The sequence below is a fragment of the Peromyscus californicus genome, unplaced genomic scaffold, assembly GCF_007827085.1.
Source record: "Peromyscus californicus insignis strain IS unplaced genomic scaffold, ASM782708v3 Scaffold_17__1_contigs__length_78620276, whole genome shotgun sequence".
Lineage (NCBI taxonomy): Eukaryota > Metazoa > Chordata > Mammalia > Rodentia > Cricetidae > Peromyscus > Peromyscus californicus.
Genome location: NW_026294469.1, coordinates 62,698,640 through 62,722,982, shown reverse-complemented (window position 1 = coordinate 62,722,982; position 24,343 = coordinate 62,698,640). Strand labels below are relative to the sequence as shown.

Here is a 24,343-nt window from a genome sequence, read left to right as displayed (position 1 = left end):
TCAGCTGTCACTGCGTACAGATGATCCTGTCTTCCACATCATGACTCAAGAAACCGCCAGGAAAGCCTTGGCCCTTGTCCGCTGAATTTCCTAAGTGACCTTCGCATCAGCTTCATCACAGACCAAGTGCACATTCTCATCGGATGACAGCAAAGACGAAGATGGAGACTGTGATGGTTTTGTCAGCCAGGTTCTCCTGGAGCTGGGGAAGGCAGCTCTCTGGAAGGAAGGCTGTTAGCCATCAGCCACACCTGACAAGAACAGATGGAGGCCGGCTTCGGTTTCACCAGGACTCACCACGAGCTCTTTTCTTTTAATAGGATGCAGGAGGATAATGCTAAACCAACACCTATGTAGCAAAGCCTTAGGAGTGCTTTTTAGCTGCATGTGTTTTTCCATACTGCAAATTGCCTCACAGTTCTTCTCTAATCGACAGTAAAACCAGCCATGGCTCTAATAATCACAAACAGATTTCCTCCTAGAACACCAAACCAAACTGAGGAAAGGGATTAACAGTTCATAGATTAGTCCTACTTGTCATTGCTTACAGAGAGACAGGCATTAGTTACCTTGCTTAGATTCCAGAAACTCCTAAAAACTGTTGGTTTTTTTGCAATGGTTTCCTGATTCGGGCTTCTCCATGGAAATGACACTTGAGTAGCTGTACACTTCCTTGGTGAGTTCGAGCATAAGTATAGCAAGCAAGAAACGGACACACCAGAGCACTGTGTGAAAACAAGCCATGGTGGGGCCAGCATGTACATGCACACTCCTGTTTCCCAGCCCTTGCTTTCCTACAAGGATGGCAAATATACTTCCTGCCTGGAGAGAGTTATCATGTAGACTCCAGTTTGTGGGAATACTTTCCCCCAAGACACAGTACTTCCTAAAAGATTTTCGGTGGTTCTGTTTTTGAGTCGAGTGAAACGTGTGTTCTGATCTTTGATAGTTGACTGATTTACCCACACGAACTAACTGGAATTGATTATGTTTTCACTGGAGGCCTGTATGTGTCTGTGTGTATTTATTTAATATTAGAAACACATTTGTATTGCATTTACTCAGCTACAATTGTTTTCCCATGAAAATTACTTGTTCAAGCTGGATTAATCATAAGAAATGCCATCATTTGTAAATTCCTCATGCCTAGATGGAGGCTGGCTTGGCTGTGTGTTGGGGTCATAGAAACTACAGTTTATTCCTGACTTTGCAGTCATTTTAAAATGTCTATCTCTCCTAAGCCAAAAACAATTTCCTTTTCATTTCTCAAGTAAAACTTACTTATTTCAGCTCGCTTAGGAAAAAAAATTCTTAAATGTCTCTTGAGGCTTTTTTTAGTTCATGTAAACAACAACAAAAACAAAACCAACAATAACTCCTGGGCGGCCAAGGCCACATATTTCTCATCTGACTGTGAGAATGGAGAGTTGGAGATGGTGATCCAATCGCACATTTATTGAACATTTATAGAGATAGAAAGAAACTGCCTTCCATACTAACAAACCCACACCCATGTTTAGAAAGTCTGGGACGATGATGCTGCTGGCTTCCAGGTGGAGAGAGGAAGCAGAGCAGGAAGATGACACAGAGACCGATTTTTAAAAGTTAGGCAAGAGTCCGGCATGACCATGAAGGACCTAATCCCAGCACTGCGGGTGGGGAGCGTTGAGGGAAGAGTGTCACAAATTCAAGCTTAGCCTAGACTACATAGGGAGACCCCATCACAAAACAATCAGGACACAACTGACAGTCCTTGTCTAGTGGGCTGTAACCATCAAGGTACAAATACAAAACATCATTCTAAGCACTCAACTGATTGATAGGGACGATATTAGATCATTCCTAGACCTCTAGATACAATGGCCAACGGTAAGTCAGGCATCTAGAACAATAATGCATGCTGAATGAGGGCTTTTGGAGTTTAAGAATGAAATTAATGAACTGTATGTCCTTATAGACACGGGCTATTCAGCAAACCAATGGATGTTTTGTAAGAATAAGCCGGTGGAGAAAAACTCAAGCTAAGCCCCTTTATTAGGGGAGAGACTCAAATACATTCTAATAACATGGAATTGTTTGTATGAGAGGAACAGGATAGTTTAACAAATCAAGAGACAAATGAGACTGACCTGGAGACAAGAAATGAGGCAAAAGAGAAAAGTCAGATCTCAGGAAGTTTGAGTTTCTGCAGCGCTAAAATAAGGAAGTAGAAGGCAGTGAATTCCTTAACACTTTTGGATCATGACCATAATTAAGAAAATCATGTAATGCTGCCCCCATGTGCATGCACATAAGCACCCTACCCCAGCCTCCCATATACTGGGTAGTACAATGTCATTCAATGACGATCTTATTACAATGAACTGTGATATGCTCTGTTATCTCATTTCAGAAATGCAATTTTTCTCTCTGATTTTGTGAGTTATGATTTATGGTTTGAAAAACAGGGCTAGGTGAGGTCTGGACTAACTAGGGCCATGCACTTAAGAGTTTTGGTGAGGTCTTATTGAAAGACAAAGCATTTGGATGGCCCAAGTTAGCTAAGAAACTTTTGGCCAGCTGGCAGGTTGAAAGTTTTGCCCTTTCTCTGGGAACCATGTGAGCACCAAAGTCGGATCTAGGTATTTGTTACCTGAGTGAACCTGCCTCCAAGACATGGGGGAACTTAAACTGAAACCTATCAGCTATCAGGGTCCACAACAGTTGGAAGGGACATGATATTGGTATCCCTGAATGATGCTGGTGACAAGCAGTCCTGGAAGATGCTACTTGGCTGCACAGATATACTCCCTGTAGACCTTGTATCGTGTCATGATTTGAATAACCAAATGTCCCCCACAGGCTCATGTGTTTGAATATTCAGTCCCTAGCTGGTAGCATTGTTGTGTTTGGACATAACTGTCAGATGTAAGGCAAAAGGGGGAAGGCTAGAGGGTATGACTACCCCAGAGGTGACAGAGGCTCCCACTCCCTCATCTGTTAAGATATGCACAAGCTGCCTCACGCTTTCACTGCTATGGACCCAGTCACTTCAGATGTCATGCTTTCTGCCATGATGGCCTATACGGTACCACACCGTGACCAAAATAAATACTTCAACGTTGGTATTTCTATGACAACTAGAAAAGTAAACTAACGCAGAGGAAACAGTGCCAAACATCTGTGTAAAGATGAATTTGAGAGGACTCCCATAGTCCTAAGAACTCCAAAAAAACGATAAGTGAAAAGAGCCCATGGATTTGAAAGACAGCAAGAAGTAAATGGGACGGTTTGGGAGGAGGAAAGGGAAGGAGGACATGTTGTAATCTCAAAAATAAGAGATAATTTAAAAAAAAGCTAGAAAAACAACAACAACAAAACCAGGGCCACCGTTGACAACGTGCACATGTAGTCCCCGCTGTTCAGGAGCCTGAGGGATGAGGAATCCAAGTCAGCCTGGGTAATAGAGTGAGACCCTGCCTCAAAATGGATGAGTGAATGGATGGATGAATGAATGAATGGATACAATGGCTCTAAAGTCTTAGTACTTAATTGTGCTCAATTTTCTTTGATAATTTTCAGAATGTTTATCTATACCTCTCTAATCATTTTCATTGATGAGACTGTAAGACTTTCTCTCTTCTGGAATCAGTTTTTCAACAGATTTGATTCTTTTCAAATCCACTTTTGAGGTTATTCTTTCTGGTATTTCTAGCCAGAGTCTCGTAGGAATCCTAATAGCACTTGCATTCACCTATTTATGTCATTCTTTTTTTAAATTTTGAAAACTGTTGCATTTATTAGCAATGACTATTAACATTACGTGGTTATTCCAATAGCTCTCTGTTGTTGATTCGACTGAATGTTTAAGGATTTGAGATGAGGCGCACTCAGCACACAGCCAAAGAGATCCACTCTGTCTGTACACAGCCAAGAAGCTCGGAAAGGGGCTTTCCGGCCTGGAGCTAGCAACAGCGCCCCGTGTTTCTGATTGGATGCCAACACTTCAGAGTCAACCAAAAAATACCTTTCTGCCTTTTAAAAACAGAATTTCATAGATGGCACTAAATATTAAAAAAAAATAAAACATGAAGTTAAGTTCAGTTGTCTGAAACTCATTGGTATTCTCTAGTGGTTCCTAAACCTGTAGGGAGCCTTTGGCTTTCCCTGATGCAAACACACCCACATTCCCGATCCAGGGCTGCAGACAGGGACAGCAAAGGAACTCTGTCAGGTAGGCAGCACAAACTGGGAACTAACCAGAACTTTTTATTGCCTTTCTCCTGTTTGTCTCAGGAAGATCTGGGACGTTTTCAATTCTTTATATCCCAACTTGTTTAAAAATTCTAACCAGACATTGTTCTCAGCAAAAAAATCGGAAAACTGTGAGGAACTTGAGTACAACTGAGTTGCAACATACTCTCTGTACATTACTTTTTGGTCTCATCTTAGTTAACAGTGTTGAGGTCACTTTCTTAGCATCATGTTTTGTCCAGGTTTAATGTCTGTGGTTGTTCATATTTTAGGGCAGAAGTGGGCTTTTGGGTTCAGAATTAACTGCACAGTTTGAGTACAGTACAGGGGCTTTTACACCACTCTTATTTCTGCCAACAGTTTGAAATAAACATGGGATACTAAACACATGATTTGATTTCTACCTTTCTTACTTGCATCTGTTTTATTTCTTTCTCTTGTCTTACTGGTCTAGCTAACACTTTGAACACTATAATGAACAAGAACGTAGAAAGGGTATACTTTTGTCTCATTGCAAATTTTAGAGAAACGTTCTCAGTTTCCCCATTTGTTGGCTATGGGTTTCTTGTATATAGCCTTTATTATGCTGAAATATATTGCCTCTACTCTTAGCTTCCTCAGGGCTTTTTATCATGATGGATGTTAATGTTTATTGAAGGCATTTTCTGTATCAAGTGAGATGATCATATGATGTCTGGCCTGAAGTCTATTTATGTGCTAAATTACACTTACTGGTTTGCTTATCTTGAACCAACTTTGCCTTATTAGAAGGAAACCTCCTTGGTCACTGTACACAATCTTCTTAATGTTTTCTTGAATTAGGCTTGCAAAATGTATACTGAGAATTTGTGGGGGTGGAGAGGTTGTTCTGAGACAGGGTTTTTCTGTGTAGCCCTGGCTATCCTGGAACTTGCTCTGTAGACCAGGCTGGCCTCCAACTCACAGAGATCCACCTGTCTCTGCCTCCCAAACACTGGGATTATGCCACCAAGGAGGTTGGCCTACAGCTTCCTTTCCTTTTTGTGTCCTTATCTGGCTTTAGTATTGGAGTACTGCTGACCTGGTAGGATGTGTGCCTTCCTTTTCTATTTTATGGAATGGTTTCAGGAGCACTGGTATTAGCTTTTAGTTACAGATTTTATAGAAGTTGTCAGAGAATCCTTCTGGCCCTGAATTTTTTTTTTTAAATTGCTACTTCAATCTCATTGATTGCTTTGGATATGCTGAAGTTGTTAATACTGTCTTGATTTAGTTTCATTAGGTCATATTTGTCTAGGAATTTATCTATTTCTTCTAGTTTTTCCAGGATTTTGGGGGTATACATTACCATATTCCATAATTAGTCTCTGGATTTAATTAAAATCTATAGTAACTTCTTTTTCATGTTATTTTATGAATTTGGATCTTTCCTTTTTCTATTTAGTTAGTTTGACTAGAGACTTAGCAATCTTATTGAGTTTTTTAAAAAACCAACTGTTTATTTGTTTGATTTTATGTATTGTTCTATCAGCCTCAATACATTTTAAATTAATTTCTTCCTTGATATTTATTATTTCTTGCCATCTGCTTCTTTTGAGTTTGGATTGTTCTTGTTTTTCTCAGACCTTGAAGTGCACCATGGGATCTTTCTTTGTAAGTACTCACAGCTATAAAATTTCCTCTTAAATCAACTCCATTGGAACAGCAACAGAACAGCAACACCAGCTTAGTTTTGGTTTCCATTCACTTGACAGGTTGTTTTTCATTATTGATGCTCCGTCTGCAGATGTCTTTACTAGTGAGGTATGTTTCTTGTTTCTTGGAGACAATAGAGAGTTGGATGTAGGTGTGTTGTTCTATTTATTTTTTAAAATTCAGTTAGCCAAGCCTGTTTGTTTTATTTTATTGGCAAGTCGAAGCCATTTGCATTTAGGGGTGTTAATGAAAGATGTTTACTAATTTCTATAATTTTGTTGGTTGCTCATTTGATTGATTGGGTTGGTTGTCTGTTCTTCACTCTCTCCCTACCACTGTTTGGGGATTTCAGACTTATTATGCTAGGGTATTAGATTCCTTCCTACCCTCCTTTGTTATTCTTTCTTATACCCCTAGCAGTGGAGACTTTCTGTCTGTCTTCTCTGTGTACAGAGTATTCCTTTGAATATCTACTGGCTCAGTAGTCATGACCTGCCTTAGTTTGTTCTTGGTTTGAAATGTCTTTATCTCTCCAACAACTTTAAAAGATAGCTTTGCAGGATGGAGCAATCTTGGTTGGCAGTTACTGTCAAGGCCTGAAGTATGCCATTCAATAATTTCTGAAGTGGCTAATTACAGTTCTGATATTACTCTGATGTTTTGCCTTTGTAGATGATTCCATAATTTCTCTTAAAACTGTTTGTTTTTGGGGACAGGGTCTCACTCTGTATTTCTGACTGGCTTGGAACTCATTCTGTAGACCAGGCTGGCCTTGACTTCACAGAGACCTGCCAGTCTCTTCCTCCCAAGTGCTAGGATTTAAAAGCCTATGCTATCATACCTGGCTCTTCTCTTAAAGCTTTTAACATTGTTTTATTGCTTTGCATTTTTTTTAAACATCTTTGCGTCTTATATAACAGAGAGGTTCTTCTCTGGTCATGTCTACTTTGGTGGTTTGGGGTTCTAAATATTTCTTTTGAACATCTGTCTCTAGGTTTGGGTTTTTAATGTTTATCTCAGCTTCTTCTTGTATCCTATGGATTCTTAGGTTTGCTCTCTTGCCTGCATCCCAGAGTTCCTGGATTTTGTAATCATGCTCGTTTACCTCCCCCTCCCCTACCGTTGATGCCCGGAATGCAGCATTCATCAACCTCTTCTCCTATCTCTGATATTCCTTCTTCTGCTTGCTCATGTCTGTTAGTGATGCTGCCCACTGTGGCTTTGTTCAATTCATTGAGGTTTTCATTTCCAACATCTCTTTATTTTTTAAAATCTCAATTCCTTTGCAGAATTTTTCTTTTGCATTGTTGACTTTTCCATTCACATTATTGATTTTTCTCATTCATTTTTTCTGACTTTTCCTTCTATGTTCCTGACTTTCCTCTCCAGTTCTGGACTATACTCATTAACTGATTTGAATCCTCTTTCAGGACACTGATCATTTCTACCAAAAACTTTAAAAATTTTTTATAAAGATATATTTTTTTAATTTTTAAAAATTGACATATAATGTATTAGATACTGTCTTTTTTTTTCTCTACCCCTCCGTACCCCAGACAAGGTTTCTCTGTGTAGCCTTGGCTGTCCTGGAACTTGTTATGCTGACCAGGCTGGCCTCAACTCAGAGATCTGCCTGCCTCTGCTTCCTGAGTGCTGGGATTAAAGGTGTGTGCCACCACTGCCCGGCCTAGATACTGTCTTAGTTACTTTTCTAATGCTGTGACAAAACACCATGACTAAAGGCAATTTGGGAGAAAGAATTTAATTGGGCTCGCGGTTTCAGAGGGCTCCAGTCCATGACGGCAGAGCAAAGGCGTCAGCAGGAACAGCTGAGAGCTTACAGCTTGATCTGAAAGTCAGAGGCAGAGAGAGAACTTTGGGAATGACGGGAGTCTTTTGAAACCTCAAAGCCCACCTCCTGTGACATACCTGCTCTAACAAGTCTGCACCTCCTAGTCCTTCCCAAACAGTTCCACAACCTGGGGGCCAAGCATTCAGACATATGAGCCTATGGGGGCCATTCGCATCCAAACCACCATAGGTACCATTATGATATCCAGCATCTCTCTTGTTCCCCCTTGACCTCATTCCTCAGATTCCTTGCCTCTTCATATGTCCTTTTGCCCATCCACACTCTTCCTCATCACCAGGACTATCTTCTCTTGTCTTTCAGTCATTTTTGTATCTGTGAGCTGTGCTTGCTTGGAGTCACCTTGCTTTTTCACGCTTCTTGTACTTTGTATTGAGATTTGCACATCTGTTGCTCTGGATGCCTTTTCTGGCTTGTTTGTGGTGGCGGTGGGCTTCTTATTGACAGCCTGCTCTTGAAAGCTGAACTCCTACTACCTCTCAGCAAAGGGAAAACAAACTACTAGACCACCGTCAACACAAAACCATACAATATATAGAATTGTTCAGAAAACAAGAGTCAGTGACAGCTCAGTAATATATTCCAGGGACCAGACAACTGAAAATGGGAAAACTCGTGTGAAAATGTACTCTGAGGCTCACAGTTAATTAGGGTGAGTGTGAAAACAGCAAATAAGTGAGATGAAGGAAGGAAACAAAAAAGAGTAGAAAGGAATGTTAAGAAAAGAAGAGGAGGCCAGAGAAAAGATGGGGGGGGGGGAGGCAACAACAAGGATTTCCCAATAATTAAAAAGTTCAAAACCAAAATCAGAGCAATAAGAAACATAAATATAAGATTATTTTAAAAATTAAGGTAAAGTAAATAGATACCACTAAATGTATAGAAGCTAATAACAAGGAAATATGCCAAGAAAGGAAAACAAAAAATATTGACCACAAATGGAAAAAAAGTATAAACAAATGAGATAAAGGAGAATAACAACTAAAAATATAAACAACTTAAAATAAGGGGAAAAAATGTAGAAATCCTGTTAAACGCAGAGTAAAACCCTGGGGAGCTGGAGGAGATGACCTCAGTCTGACAATTCTCAGACTTCCAGGTTAGTTTTCAGTAGAGAAGATCCATTTCCCTCACCAAGGGCAGGGCCATTTCTCCTTAGGCACTTGTCAACCTCAGCCAGCCTCCTGCCTCTTGCGCTCTTTGTCCCACGAGGCCTGGCTTCATCACAATTGCCCGTGTGGGTCTTCCCTCATGAAGGATTATAACGGACTAACCCGAGGCTCCCTGGTCTGTGGATGCTCCCGACCTCAGGCCCAGGGTAGCTCAGCTTTTAACCAACGGGTCTCTGTCCAGGTGGCGCCTGACTTTGGCTGCCCTAATCACACAGTATGACAAAATGGGATTTCTCTCCATCACTGACCTGCCCGCCAGAGGAACTACTGTCTCACCAAAGCCTACAGCCGGACTGGAGGCTCCTAAGGGCTGTGGGTTTGTGCTGAGGGCGAGGCTGGCCATTTCCGTCTGGCTTACCTTTTAGAAGCATCTTCAGCCTCCCCCTCCATGAGGGGCCATGTTCAGCTTGCGGCTCTGTGTGTTGTATCTTTGACCACTTCACTGTGTGCATTTCTGAGGCTCTTCTTCCTTGATTTCTCTTGTGGAGATGAAGTTTCTTATTCTGAACTGTCTCTTTTGTTGGCTCACGCAGAGGCAGCTTCTAGTTGTCATCTTACCCAGAAGTCCTTACATTGTTTTAGGATAGTCTCACTATGTAGCCCAGGCCAGCCTCAAACTCCCAATCCTCCTGCCTCAGCCTTCCAAGTGCTGAGATTACAGGCATGTACTACCATGGCTGGTGGTCCTAGTAGCAATTATAATTTATAATGTTATACTATATGCATATATATATTGTGTGTGTGTGTGGCAAGCTTTCTTGTCAGGCTATCTTTGGACAGCCAGCCCGCAACAATGACCCAGAGATGACTTATTAATTATGAAATTTGGCCTTAGTTTAGGCTTTTTTCAAACGAGCTCTTATAACTTAATGAACCCGTAATTTTTTTTTTAATCTACGTTCTGCCACATGGCTCGGTTACCTCTTCTTAGTATAGCACGTCTGACTTGCTCCGGGTCTGCTGGCAAAATCCTGTGCCTAGATTCCTCCTCCTAGTTTCTCTCTCTATGTGCCCGGAAGTCCCGCCTATTCTCTCCTGCCTTGCTGTTGGCCATTCAGCTCTTTATTAAATCAACCAGAAGGCACCTTAGACAGAGACACATCTTTACAGCTTTAACAAATATTCTATAATGTATGCATGTGTGTGCACACTAGTGTATGCATGTGAAGGTCACAGGGCAACTTAAAGCTGCTCATTTTCTCCTTCCATTTAAGGGGATCCTAGTGGTTGAGCTCAAGTCACATGCTTGGCATCAGGTGCCTTTACCTACCGAACCATCCAGCAGTTTCTCTAGTAGCATTTAAAAACAAAAACAGCGTCCTAAGTTTTAGCTGGACACTTGTTGCAAGCCGCAAAAATATACAAGTAGGATTTCAGCTGATGATGACAAAGCTAATACCTGGAAGTAGCCAAGGGCCTTCCAGAGGCCAAGCTAAGGTTCAAGGAGCCTTGGTGATATTTGGCTTTTGATTACCAGCCATTTCCTCTATGAGTTTCTTGTGTGCTATTGTAGCTTTTCCATCATTTATTGGGCACCATTTCCCCTCTACTAAAGGAATATTTACATAACCTTGTGCGCTGACAGCTATGCACAGCCAGAACCTCAGTTCAAGCCTCCTTGTAATTATCATCATTGGCAGCATCCGGCCAGGTCCATCCCCAGAAGGAGGAAAGTACCTTATCAGAGATACCTCTGTACTCTCTAAGAACAGACTTAAGTGTCCAGACTACCTGTTTGAGAAAGCCTGGTGGATGTGCCAATTAAGCTTTACTTCCTCCTTTCCCAAATCTTACCTCTAGTTCCAGATCTCCCTTTAACTATCACCTGAGGCATCTAGCTGTGCACAGGTTGCCTAGCGACTGAGCACACTTTCCCCCACCCTGCAGAAAAACGGCAGATAGCTTGGACAGATAGGAGCCACAGGAAAAAAGGGGGCAGTTTTATTTTCTCCCATTGACCTAGCAACTTACAGATTCTTTTTGTTTGTTTGTTTTTCGAGACAGGGTCTCTCTGTGTAGCTTTGGTGCCTGTCCTGGATCTCGCTCTGTAGACCAGGCTAGCCTCAAACTCACAGAGATCCACCTGGCTCTGCCTCCCGAGTGCTGGGATTAAAGGGTGGTGGGCACCACCACCACCCGGCTGCAACTTACAGGTTCTTAACATTTTCTACCAATCACATTTAAGACTATAGTGGAGCATATAAGATCCCTCTTCTTAGATATTACCCAAATTTGGCCTTTAGTTAATTCATTTCCCCATTAGTCACTTCCCTTTTGAGTTGCAAATGATAATTAACAATTACTGTCCCTCTATGTGATTCTTATCACCCCTCCATTTGACCCTGGAAGCCTGGTGGTCACGGCCTGAGGAAAATTCTTACCTGCCTTTATGACCCTGTAGATTTCAAGCCTGGTGACCTTGCTCAACCAGGGGCTTGCCATTGCTTGGGTTTACAACTGGATTCCTGGGAGACTTAGGAGGAACATAAAGAAAGGAGAGACGGAGAGAGAGAAGGAGAGTACCTGTGGACAAGATGGAAGATGAGGAAGAGTCAGATGGGGAAGTCCTAGCTGGGTAAGAACAAGATGAAAAGGACCTAGATGAGGCAGAATTAAGACGAGAGAATTAAGATAGAACTTAGAGGGAACAGTAGATAAATAGAGAGAGAAATCAGGCAAGAAAGGAGCTAGGCACAAGAACAGAACTGAAGCTGTGTATATAGGATGTTATATCAGAGGAATTAAAGCAAGTAGACTATAGAGCTCAGTGTGCTGAGATTCTATTTCCCGAAAATAGTCCTCGCCGTTAGTAGTTCTCTCTCCTGAGCCCCTGGGATGTATACTATTAAGACTGGTCCCTCTAATATTATACAAGAGACACTTAACAGTATACACAAGACCTGTATTTGCTTCTTTTTAGTATTCATATCTATTACTTACTTTTCATACCTTGTTGCTTAATTTAATCTCTAAAACAATATTAATAACAATGATAGCATCTTTGTCCTATCTGAGTTTGCTGGAAATGCCTTTAGCATTTTTTATTTTGTACGCTCTCTGCTGGGTTAACCAGCTGGCATGTACTGTTCCCTGAAAAGCCAGTAAGATTGGATCAAATCAGAGGGGTCCTGAGAGAAAAAAGAAAATATTTTAAAGGAATGATGGACTATACTTAAAGCTGGAGAACAGATCATTAGCTTTAAAAATACAGCGGCCACTGGCCATCCTTCACTCAGATAACAGGAGTGGGTTAAAAAGAGAGTGGAGGAGAAGACGTCATCGTGAAGGATTGAAGAGAGGGGCAAAATAGCTAGAGAAACGTCAAAGGGTATTCTTTGTTCTGCTTTGGATTTGATATTTGTTTTTCCTTTTAGACAGGGTCTCACGTAGCCTCACTTGGCCTCAAACTCCTTTGATAACCAATGGCCTTGAAGTCTTGGTCTTCCTGCCTCTACCTCTCTGGTTCTGGGACTGCAGGCCTGAGATACCATGCCTAGCTCTAGATTTCCTTTTGGATGGCCATCGACATTAAAACATTGAAATTCTTTATTACATTTCTTTACTGGGGGAGAGGAGCAAGCATGTAGGTCACAGGACAACTTCCTGGAGTCGGTTTTCTCCTCCTACTGAGCAGGCTCCGGGGATCAAATGCAGGTTCCTAGGCTTGGCAGTAGTCTCCCCCTGCTGAGCCACCTTGCCAGCCCTTAAACCATTTTTAAAACTGTTCGAGGGAGAGGGGAGAAGTTTTGTAGAAAGATGCTCTTGAATGAATGAGGAAATGAGGCTGTGTCCACAAGTGGCATTTGACTGAGATACAGCAGGGAAAGATGTATTTGTTTATTGGTGCTAAAGGTTGAACCCAGGGATGCCTCCACCCTAAGCTTGCCCTCTACCCCTGATTCACGAGCCCAGCCCAGAGCAAGGACAGTTTGTTTATAGTCACAGGAGGGAAGGCAGAGGACAACAGAAAGACATTGGAAAGCGGGCCACTGTAGTCAGTCTTCCCAGTACAGGAGAACATCTCCTAGGTAGATCTGATGAAGGGGAAGGCTGCCCATCAGCAGCCTTGCACAGTTAGAACCATGCAACCTAGGGAGCCCGCTGCTTCCTGCCGCCAGGCCTGCACCTGCAGCTTGGGTTTCATCTCTACCATCCAACAAAGGTTATTTCTAGAACAGTTTGAAGTGACAAGAAGAGGGCGTGGCCTCTGATTGGTAGGCCTGACTGAGGCTATAATGATCCCTGGGTCTGCCTCATTTTCCTATGAATAGGCTTGAACATTGTGTGTGTGTGTGTGTGTGTGTGTGTGTGTGTGTGTGTGTGTGTGTGTGTGACAAGTGGCACTTGTTTCAGATACAGCAGGGAGAAAAACAGGCGAGGAGAGACTGAGAGAGGGTAGAAGAGAGGGAGAAGGACAGAAACAGGAAGAGGGGAAGGAGGAAAGGGAGGGGGAGGGGGAGAGGGGGAGGAAGAAGAGAGAGATTACCGAACTTCTTCGCAAAAGGACAGAGGCTTGCTTTCTTACGCCTTTGCTGAGGGCTCCACCACTGGACATCAAGGTTCAGTAGGTTTCTCAAACCTGACCAGTTCTCATCCCTGGGAGAGAGGCCACAAGCAAAGGCATTGTCCCTCAGTAATGCCAGCTCCTCCTTGGAGCAGAGGGCATGGAGTAGAGGAAACTGTTGTGTACTCTGGAGGTTTGGTTTCCTCACCACCTAAACCGGAGTCAAAGGGAATGCCCTGAGATGAATCTGGCGGGCAGGGTATTTTCCTGTTCCCATATCCTCCAGGGCTACCACGGAGGTGGACACCCCACCCTAGCCACTGAGGTAGTCTGTGTGTCCAGACATAGGCAGCGGGGCATGGGACAGAATGACCTGGAGAACTCCCTGACTTCTTAGTTCTGGCAGTTACTCTCAGGGATTAACACTTACTTCCTCTAGCTTTTTCTTTAGGAGTCTCCCCTGAGGAGTGAAAATAAAGGACTCTCTTGTTTCCAAAGAGCAGCACCCACAGGAGAAAGACTCCACATAACTGGACGGAAGGAGCCCGGGTAGGCACTCCAGTTCTCATTTGCCCCCCCACCCCCATTGTGGGGCAGGGGACCCTGATATTCAAATGCATATTTCATAGTCTCTCATCCCACAGTGTGGAGGAGGGCCATTTGCTATGCATGAGCCATTCACTCACGCTCATCACATGGAGAAAATTACATTTCCCCAGTTGCCAAATGGAAGAGATAAATTACTCACATGGGCAAGCACACTGCTACAACGAGCCGTTTTCCAGACCCCAGACGCGGAGCTAAACCACACAGAAGGGAGACTCAGAGACTTCCTGTTGTCTTGGGTCCCACTCTTTATTCCCACTCACCAGACCCTCATCCGACACGGGTGGATTTACTTTGTGGGATATTTGCCCCTCTGTCTCTTTTGCATAAAACACACATCTTGAGGCCTCTTTTTTCTTCCTTCCTAGAAGAGATGTTATAAAAAGGAATACATCAACACAGAACGCTGCATATTTATGCATACTTGCTGAATCGATAATACTTATTTGTAATGAAAATTAAGTAAGCAGAATGCTAAAATGTGCTCTAGGGAAGGCACATGGAAATGCCTGACTACAAAGGGACACACGCCATCTTTATCCTCACCTTCTCTTTTAGGTTAATGCAAATTCAGATAACTACTATCTCTAACCTAGCTGGGTGTAGTCCCAAACCTATTGGTTACCTACATGATTAATGGCAATTATATCTGCACAGTAATTACAGCGACCATCTGTACCCTTATAGGACTACCACTGAGCTGAATACTTGCTACAGCTTCCACTGAAATCCTACAGCTTCTAAGTTTTATGTTTTCACCCATGTTACCCTCAGCGTGGTTATGCAACCCAAACATAACTTCAACAGTTACTGAGTACCTTATTAAGCACCTGAAATCGTATCACTCTTCCCCCCAGGATGAGGCAGAAATAAACACACGATACAGCAGACTGTGAAGTGTGCAACTGAAGTCCCCACTCTGAGTGCTTTGGTTGGGAGGAGGGAGGGCTCACGGCTCACGGCCCGCTAAAGCCACCGGTGACCTCATTATACAATATTTAGTTCATCACATTTTCCCCCCCTTGCTTAGGAAAGCAGCTTCCCATTTTAAAGGGATGTAGGCATTCAGTGACGCATCTACTCGCTGGAAGACAGCTCAAACACCAGTCACCACCGAAGTTTGGGGGCTGGAGGCTTCTCAAGGTTTTTCCCTGGCTACCGAAGTCTTGGATCCCATCTGAGTTTTACTTGTACCCTACGAACCAGGACGGATGCACAGCCCAGGCAACCCGCAGCACATCCAAGGTCCGCTCGTGACCTGAGCTCCTACAGCGTGGGCCTCGACCCCTCCGCCAGGGGATGGCTCCGGCCCACGCGGGTCTCCCCCTGCCTGGAGCGGTCCAGTTCCAGCCGGCTCTTTCTCTCCGCCCTCAGTCTCAGCAGTTACGGTAGAGAGAGGGCTGACCGCGAGAAAAGACCAGGCTTCGGCTGGGGCTCAGGGAGAGTTCCACTTCCCGCCATCCCTTCCCCTCGGACAGGGCCTTGAGGTGACCCCCAACCCTGCAGAAGTGAGGACGGGCTTCTAGAGCCCTTGGACAGGGGCCTTGGAGAGCAGGTGCCCGGCGGGAAAGCCAGGCTGCCCCGGGACCAGGCTGCACGCAGGAGGTGCAGGAGCCGGGCTGCTCAGGTGAGGCTGCCTCTTGGTTTGGGTCTTGGATGGACAGTCTCCGATGCGGTTCCCCGGGGCCCTCTGTCTCCCCCCATCCCCTCCCCCGCTGCAGCAGGTGGGGGCCCGCGGGCCAGGGAAGGGGCGGGGCTGGGGGCGGAGCCGCGGCGGAGGCAGTACGGGTGGGGGCCGGGCCCGAGCCCCGAGCCGGACTGTCGGGGAGCCGCCGGGAGCTCGCCGGTGCCTGGGCTGGAGCAACCAACCGGGCCGAGCGCGCCGGCGCCGCGGCTGCAGACAAAGGGCCGCCGCGCTCCATCTGCCTCGGTGAGTGGCTCCCTGCTCGTCCTCTTTCTTCTCCTGCTGCCCGCGCCTCCCGGAGTTCCGCGGGCTCCCGAGAGCGGGGAACAGCAAGGACCGGACTTCCCGGCTCACTCTGCACCCCAGCTTCACCTGACCCGTGACCCACCCCCCCAAGGCCGAGCAGACACCCAACTCGCGACTTTGCCAGCGCTGGCCGCCGTCTCCGGTGGGACCCACCCGGGCCGCCTTTCGGTGACCTCTTCCTCGGTGCACCGCTCACGGGTGCTGTCCGTGGGTCGCCAGTTTGGGTGAAAAGGTTGCTGCTGGGCTCCCCCGTGGGTGTGTGCTTGCGAAGAGGAGGGGGGGCTGGGCGCCACGGAGGGACCCCACCCCTTGGGGGACAGCGCGCGTTCTGTGTCGCGGAGGGGCGGTTCTCGAGTTCCGATTCGGATCGTGGTTTTGGTGTCTGGTTCAGTTCCCTGTTAGCCTCTCCTCCAGCTTGTTTCCCTGTTCAACGGGTAGCCTAGCATTTTTGCCCGACCGCACCCGAAAGAAGCGTCCCCTTTGTGGGTCGGTGGCCCGGAGAGGGAGAGGACCGGCTGCTTCCCTTGGCTGGACTGCTAGAAGCCTGCAACTGCTGGGGAGGGCTGGCCGTGCGTGCGGGCAGCGGCCGGGGGCTGACATCACTGCTCAGTCCCTGCCGGCTCCCTCTGCCTCCGGCCGGCTTGATCTCCATCAGAAAAGAATCGGAAGCCCGGCGGGCTTTTGCTTTTGTTCTCCCTGCTACTCTGGAATCCCTGGAGAAACCCGGAGGGTGGTTACCCAAAGAAGGGGTCGTGGAGAGAGTTCCAGGTGCTGCCCCGAAGTGACAATCTTCGGAAGAGGCGCTTTCCAGCCCCTAGATTCCTATTGCTCATCAATACCCTGGAGCGGAGGTGGGTAGAGCGTCCCAAAAGAGCGCGACGCCTGCCGCGGCTGCGCTTGTCACGCGCTTCTCCTGCACTCTCGAAAGCGCTACCTCGAGACGTGCATTTCCATTCATGGATCTGTGCCGAGGTTTTGATTAATGTCATCTCTGCCAGGTTCTCTAAGAACGAGTGCTGGCTGGTGTTCGATTTTGCAGCCTTTTACTGGAGGCCTACTGTGTGCAAGGCGGCTGTTTTAAGATCAGCTTAATTTCAGAGATGCTTACTGAGCACCTACTACGTGCAAAATGGATGATGTGTCATGCATGGTCTCAGTTTGACAGGTACTTGTTGAGTATTTCCGACGTTTGAGGAAGCTGTGTTATGACCCTGTTACTGTAATCATTATTTACGGAGGACTTAATATGCAAAGGACATTTTTGGCCAAATGGATGCCAAGTGTACTAACAGGGCACGCGTGGAGGGGGTTATAAATAGAAACAAGAAGGTGAGAGTATAATAGGTCTTCAAGTTCTTGAGAAAACTGCGTTTTAACTTTATGGCATGGTGTGAAAAGAGCTTGTCTCTGCACTTCAGGCAACTTATGCTTGAATGCTTGGTCTGACTGGAGCAAGGCAGAATAATGAAAAGAAAAAAACTTGGCTAATTATAACAGAGAATGAAACAAAGTTTAATGTGGCAAAACCCCGGTGCTAAAAAGGGAATCTATGTTGAAGGCAGAAAGACGAGGGGTGGGTTGGTGGTAGTGGTGGTGGGGGGAGTGGGGGGAACGACGTGGGACTCAACCAACTCAAGAAGGAAGGAGTCAATAAGGTTTGAAGAACAGTGGGGCCAGCTGCACTTACTTCAGCCAGTAGCTCACACTGGTGCCAGGGCCAAGAGAGTGTCCTTAAGACCTTAAGATCCCGTCCTTACAAATGGTCAGAGAGACCTGTTGAGAGATTTGAAGAGTGATCCCCAGATCTTGATTCGGACTAGCCAGAAAATTATAGATCCTCAATACAATGGTGGATATCTAAACCCTTCTGTGTTAGAGCTGCAAACAGGAGATGCAATCTAAGACACAGTCGTTGTCTTAAAGTACCTGACAGAGTTCCCAAGATAAACTTGTAAAATGCAGTTTGGGCCTCAAGACAGGAACATGGAAAACAAAACAAACCAAAACAAAAAACAAAAGACACCCTCAGAATTGTGGCTTTTCTTTTATCAGGAATGGAAAGTTTCCATTTGTTCTGTATGTGTATCTCTTGACATTGGCTTTCAGCAGTTTCTGGCAGCTGCTTAATCCCAGCTTCTTGATACGACAAACTTCTTCTTAACGTTGTTTTTGATTTCCATTTTAAGTTCTTTTAAAGCGGCATGGCATTATTTTTGTTGTGAACTTAACCCTACTCCCTCCCCCGGAGTCTTTTCTGGAAGCAGATGTGTTAGAAAAGCTTCATAGAAAATATGGGAAGCTGCAAAGGAACATGCTCGAAGGCTCTGTGCTCACTGAGGAGCTAGGGGAAGGAAAACCAAAGGAGACCAAGAGCCGGACTTTCTAGAGAAAGCATATGAAATAGGATTCCATTGGAGGGAAATGGCAGTCAGCAAAGGTGTCAGGGGAAAGGGGTCATCTTTCAGAGCCCCTAGAAGGGGCTAGATCTTCATCCAGAGGGGTGTCCATCCATTCACCACAGTGCTCCTGAGAGATTTACAGGGTGTTGGACTGTTAGATGCAATGTGGGCATCGCTCAATTCGAGGTTCTGTGAGATCCCCTAGCTGCCCCAGCAACTGGCCAACCTCACTCCCCCCCCCCCCCATTCTTTCAAGCATTCTTGGAGTGTTTCACCTGAGCTGAGCTTGACTGTAATCTTCCTCCAGGCCAGGAATGTGACTTCTTTTTCTCCCTGCCTCCGTTCTTCCCTGCATGCTGCTGCAGACAGTCTGTGGAGTAGGTGGCACCTCTGTGTCTCCTGCTGTCCATTTCTTCATCCTTGCCCTCCCTCCCCAGGTCCTCCCGTCCTCTTCATCATTCCCAGTTGCTCCAGGCAGGCCTTGCACTCTATGAAAACTGGTCTCAGGGGAAAGCAATCTGCTGCCAGTCTATTTGTCCTGAATGTGAATGTAGGTCACTGTTCGGTCTTCGGGGGTCCTTCTTCTTTAAGCCTCGTTAGGGAGTGAAAAGCTGCCTCTGTGGTGTTGGAAGTAACTGGGTAGACAAGGTGCCTTCCTGGCACTCCTGAAATGATGGCACAGTCCAGGGTCCATGCTGGCCCATGATCCATATACATCTGGAGGCTTCAATCTTCTTTTTGCACAGGATCTCGCTGTATAGCCTGGACTCACTGACCTCAAACTTCAGATTTTCCTTTCTGAGCTTCCTGGGTGCCGGGATTACAGGCATGCTCCACCATACCCATCTCCCTCTCTTTAAAGTGTAATTTCCATTTTCCCCCACAGGCTTTATTGCTTTTTATCATGTGATGGTAGCTGATGTCAGACTGTAGCTCTTCGTGAGCCTCTGGTCAACAACTTGGCCTTCACACGCTCTCCCCCAAGGTTTATAGATTTGTTATTTGGCTATGGGAGCCTGCTTCTCTTTCCACGCATGCCCGTTAATTCAAGACAGATTCTTTTTTTTTTTTAAATAATTTAAATTTATTTTATGTTCTTTGGTGTGAAGGTGTCAGGTCCTCTGGAACTGGACTTACAGACAGTTGTGAGCTGCCATGTGGGTGCTGGGAATTGAACCCGGGTCCTCTGGAAGAACAGCCAGTGCTCTTAACCACTGAGCCATCAGCCAGTGCTCTTCAAGACAGATTCTTAACCGCAGCTCTTGGACTTTGATTCCTTGTTATAGGAATGGGGACAGCTGTCCTCATAGAAATACCTTGTGTAGTGTTTAGTTATATCCACGGCTTCTACCCATTGGATACTGGTAGCCTGTATAGCTACCCTTTCTAAATGGTGACAACCCAAAGTATGTCCAGATATCAACAAATGTCCCCTGGGAGAAAAGTTAGTCCTGTCTGAAGATGGATCACCATCCTATGGGATACTCGATATTATGTGTCATACAGGAAAGGCTTTATTTATTGTCATTTGATTCTTTTCAGTAAGAGTGACTTAATAAATGTGTGACTAACTTTGTAGAATTTTCCATCGACATCATTTCAGGTCAGAATTAACATTCTCTGTCAGCGCGCGTACTGGAATTACGTCATTATATTGTCAAGTTCATTTTTGAGGTAGCTCTTCCCCTCTCACATCCTTCCCTTGGTGCAGAGCTGCTTATCTACCAGAAGGGTGGGGAGCAGCACCATAATTGGCAGGAAGCACATCCCCACAGGAGCCTCTGAACCTGCTGCCTGGGCAACAGGAGAGCTGGTGGGCAACAGGAGAGCAGGGAAGTGGTGGTGGAGGTTGGTTGGGTTCTGCAGGGATTTGCTCATGTAATCAATTTGGAGATGGCCAGGCCTTGGATGGGCTCCCTGACAATCAAGTAGGGGGCTGTGAATTGAAGCTTCAGTGTGCTTCCTGAGAAAGCTGTCCTGGGCAGGGCTTAAGGAATGATGGGTGTGTGCATGAGTAGGACCAGTAGAAGCCTAGAGGAGCTTCCAAGGGTGTTGTCATAAATCATAGAAAGATCAACAGAGGATTGTGAGTTCCAAGGGTGATCTGTACGTCTACTGGTATCTGCCCTCAAAACTAAGAACTTGACGTGCTATATCCAGCATCAGCATCACCAGCATCACTGGAGGATGGAAAGAGAGCAAGGTTAGTTTAAGTCCAGCAGAGTTGCAGAGGTAGAAGTTACTTTTGTGCCTCGGAAGGTCGACCAGCATCCAGTGTACAGAGTACTGCTTCAGAAAGTGAATGAGCTGGGTGGTGGTGGCCTTTAATTCCAGCACTCGGAAGGCAGAAGCAGGCAGATCTCTGTGAGTTTGAGGCCAGTCTGGACTACAGAGTGAGTTCCAGAAAAGACTCCAAAGCTACACAGAGAAACCCTGTCTCGAAGAAAAAAAAAAGTGAATGAACTGTGTCTTCAGGTCATGGAATGGTCACTCAAAAGTTTTAGTAGGAGTTCATTGATTTAGATTTCTCTTTGGGAATTTCCAAGCTTAGAGCGAGACTTTTCTGTGCATTAAAACAGACCAAGTAGGAAATATTTGCCCTCTTATTTGGAGGGTTGTTGTTGGTGGTGGTTATGGTGATGCACAAGCAATTTAAGTACTTGTAAGCTAAATAATAAAACATTAAAAACTATATTTTAGGTTTTTAATTAATTCATCAGTAAGTTAATTAATCTTTTGCCTTAGTTGAGAGCAATCTAGTTTTACTATGTAAATACACCCGGCTCTGTGAGGTTAATGTATCAAAATCTAGATTAACAAAATAAACAAAAAACAATGCTATTATAGGGGCATTTAAAAAGTCTGTTTTATTCTTAAACAGACACTTTATATGAACATTTAAAAAAGTTGAGCTCTATTGAGATTTTTTTTTAATACATTCATAGAAAATAGAACTGGAGGAGATTTAAGGGTCCCCTGGGCAGCCCTCCTTGCCCATCATGTAAGTGGGGAAACCAAGGCAACAAGCAGTCAGGTGGCTTGCCAGGGTTACACAGAGCACCAGGAGGAGGCCGGGGCGGGCAGCCAGGAGGGTGTCCCGTCTTTCTGATGCTCAGTGCTGCTGGGATACTCTTCAGTCTTCCTGGTTGCCAGAGCTTGTTGGTGGAAAGGGAGGGGGCAGGAAAAGGATTTAATTACTTGCCTCATTTCCAGGGTATCTCATTCTGAGAAAGCAACTCATAGATTCCAACTAATTACACTGGTGCCAGATGTGTGTGTACACACTCCTCGATCTGAAAACAGCCACGAGGAAACTCCAGCAGTTGCATCGAGGGGATGGAATTATCTTATAGAACTTATTTTAGCTTATTTGAAAATGTCTTTACAGTGAATGATAATGTTCATGTTTCTGTTTAGGAAAGTCATACATACTCATGAGTATCAAAAATAAACAAATCTTATCTGTGCACGTCTTTGACCTCACTCATAGTTTGATTTTTTTTTTTTGTAGGTTCCTTGACTCATTTTAAAATAAAATTGAGACTATATTATATGTACAATTTTGATTTTAATCCCTTCTCAGTTAATACTAGAACAAATGATACCTGTGATTCAAACTCATGGTAAACGTAATTTTTAATGAATGGGTAATTCGGTATTTGCAAGCTCCATAATGTATCCCAACACTTTGCTATTAGTAGATATTAAATTTCCCTCCAAATTTTCCCCACTGAGTCATTGTGCTTATACTCTTTTGACAACTTAGATTATTGGGTTTTTTTCCTGTGATATATTCCTAGATATCGAAGTTATTTAGTCAATGGTGTAAGCACTCTGTATTAAATGTCTTTATGAAAGTGGCATGCTAGGTTTTACTCTTGTTGGTAGCTTGCTGTTAGTGATGAAATTTCTTCACTGTATTGAGAGTGCGCAATAATCAATGTTTCTATATTTGATTGATAAAATTAATGAGTTAATCTTGTTGATTTCATTTGCATTTTAGTTACCAAATAGCTAAGCATTTTTCTCTAAAACTGTTTCCTGTTTATAGTTTCTTTTGGTGAGTTACTTTTCTGTCTGGTTTTGTGATTAAAAATAAACAAACAAACAAAACCCCCAACAACACCTGTGTATAAGGCCATTTCTCAAAAGAAAAAGAACAGTGTGTCTCTGATTTCAAAGATAAAATGGGAATTTTATGAAAAAAATGTAGCCAATCTTAGTGATCTATGGTGCCAGAATCTCACTCAAAGTGGCATGTTTATTCACAGTAGTGGAGCTGCTTATGAATTACTGAAGCAAGCTTGGGTGTATGTGCCTGCACGTGTGCGCGTGCGCACTCTTTGTGAAGACCAACATACAAAGCTTTCAGGGGGGGCTTTCGAAGACCACCATACAGTGAACCTTTACTGAGCCTCACAGGCATTCATTGTTCATCCCTACAGCAGCCTGTCAAGTGGAAAGTGGAAGACAGAAAGATAAATACCCACACTCACATGCGCTTTCAGTCACAGCCCTTTACCACTGTACATTGCCTGTGTGTGACCTGCCATGGTTGTGTCTGTGGACATGATGAGAGGTTAGGCTGGGGCATATTAGCAACTTTCTCCAGACTTGATTGTTTATTTGTGGGAGAACTTTTGTGGTACAAGGTCAGTGTGCCATCCTAAATTTACTGTGCCATCTGTCAATATTGCTTCCTGTGTTTTCCACCCCTCTCCCCATAACTTCTTCAGGCTACATTCTGAATAGTTCCGTCTTCCAAATCCCAGTGTGTTTCTTTAGCTGTATCTAATCTGGGTTGAATCCATCTGTTTGTTTGCGTTTTCAGTCTTAATCACTAAATTCCTTTTGTAGAATTCTAGTCCTTTTTCAACTTCATAGCCTTACTTTACGTAGTTTCCACTTACCTTGTAATTTTGTTGTTTTTGAGAGAAGGTCTTGCTGTAAGCCCAATTTAGCACTGATCATCCCACCTCTACCTCCCAAGGTTCAGGATTACAGGCATGCGCCACTGGCTCCTTGATTAAATCCAGCTTTTGTATCTGTATGCTAGGTATAGGTGTTTCACATCCTTGTCTGGGAATTTTCCTGTAGCACGAATTCTAATTGGTCTTAATAATAAAAACCAGGGGCCAGATATCAGATAAATGTTAAAAGATCAGAGAAGTAAAGGAACTAGCCACTGGAGAGACTTCTTACCTCCACTGAATCCTCAGACTGAAGGGGAGGGGAGAGCGCCTATCTCCTCCTGCCTTATATTCCCCTCTCTGCCCAGCCATGTCACTTCCTGTCTCCACCTCCCAAGTGCTGGGATCAAAGGTGTGTGCCAGGACTGTCTGGCCTCTTTGGTTAACTAGTGGCTAGCTCCGCCCTCTGATCTCCAGGCAAGCTTTATTTGTTAAAGCACAAATAAAATATCACCGTACTTTGTAATACCTAAGCACTTGATCTTGTTCTTTGTTGCATGTTCTGATTTTTCTTGCTGGTTCGTGTTTATGTTGCCATGTTTCCTTGCTTGGTTGGGTATTTTTGAATGTGTCCTGAATATTACTTTGACAAAAATGTTTGTGTAGCTGAGTGTAGTAGCACCAGCATGTAATCTCAGCACCAGGAAGACTGAGGCAGGAGGATCCGGAGGTCATCCTGGGCCATATAGTAAGACCTTGACTTTAAAAATGTTTGTGGCTATATAAATACCATATTTTATTATTTTAAAATACAAATATTTCTACATTTTAATCTCTGAAATCAAGACTATTTTTTACAGTTAGAGGACTCTTACATTTATATTTGGCATTTTAAAATTTTTCTCTGATACATTAAACAATGATTAGTATTATTTAACATTTGATGACATAATTTAAAGTTTTGGCTGCTGCTGCTAAAGATGGC

General features: G+C 44.4%; 1 protein-coding gene and 1 long non-coding RNA gene across 10 annotated transcripts in view; one reads left to right on the top strand and one right to left on the bottom strand.

Annotated features, from left to right (window-relative positions):
- Nucleotides 1-1,440: 1,440 nt before the first annotated feature.
- On the bottom strand, nucleotides 1,441-16,314 carry LOC128112964 (uncharacterized). Of its 5 annotated transcripts, none has more exons than XR_008219245.1 (3): nucleotides 16,203-16,314; nucleotides 14,202-14,423; nucleotides 1,441-13,664 (listed from the first exon to the last, which is right to left on the bottom strand). It is a non-coding gene; the product is annotated as an uncharacterized LOC128112964 (long non-coding RNA). The 5 variants fall into 5 exon arrangements; XR_008219246.1 differs by lacking the exon at nucleotides 16,203-16,314 and having other exon boundaries at nucleotides 1,441-7,756; nucleotides 7,837-13,664; nucleotides 14,202-14,943; XR_008219248.1 differs by lacking the exon at nucleotides 16,203-16,314 and having other exon boundaries at nucleotides 1,441-7,756; nucleotides 11,331-13,664; nucleotides 14,202-14,943.
- The window catches only part of Mapk4 (mitogen-activated protein kinase 4), a 146,609-nt gene continuing 137,786 nt past the window's right edge, over nucleotides 15,521-24,343 (top strand). Inside the window, exon 1 of one of the 5 annotated variants that reach the window (XM_052742504.1) lies at nucleotides 15,521-15,686. The gene's annotated coding sequence lies outside the window, so the exon portion shown is untranslated. Of the gene's footprint in view, nucleotides 15,687-15,835; nucleotides 15,990-16,786; nucleotides 16,901-17,022; nucleotides 17,215-24,343 lie in introns of those variants that run through there. The other 4 variants (XM_052742507.1, XM_052742502.1, XM_052742503.1 and 1 more) reach the window with 4 other exon arrangements.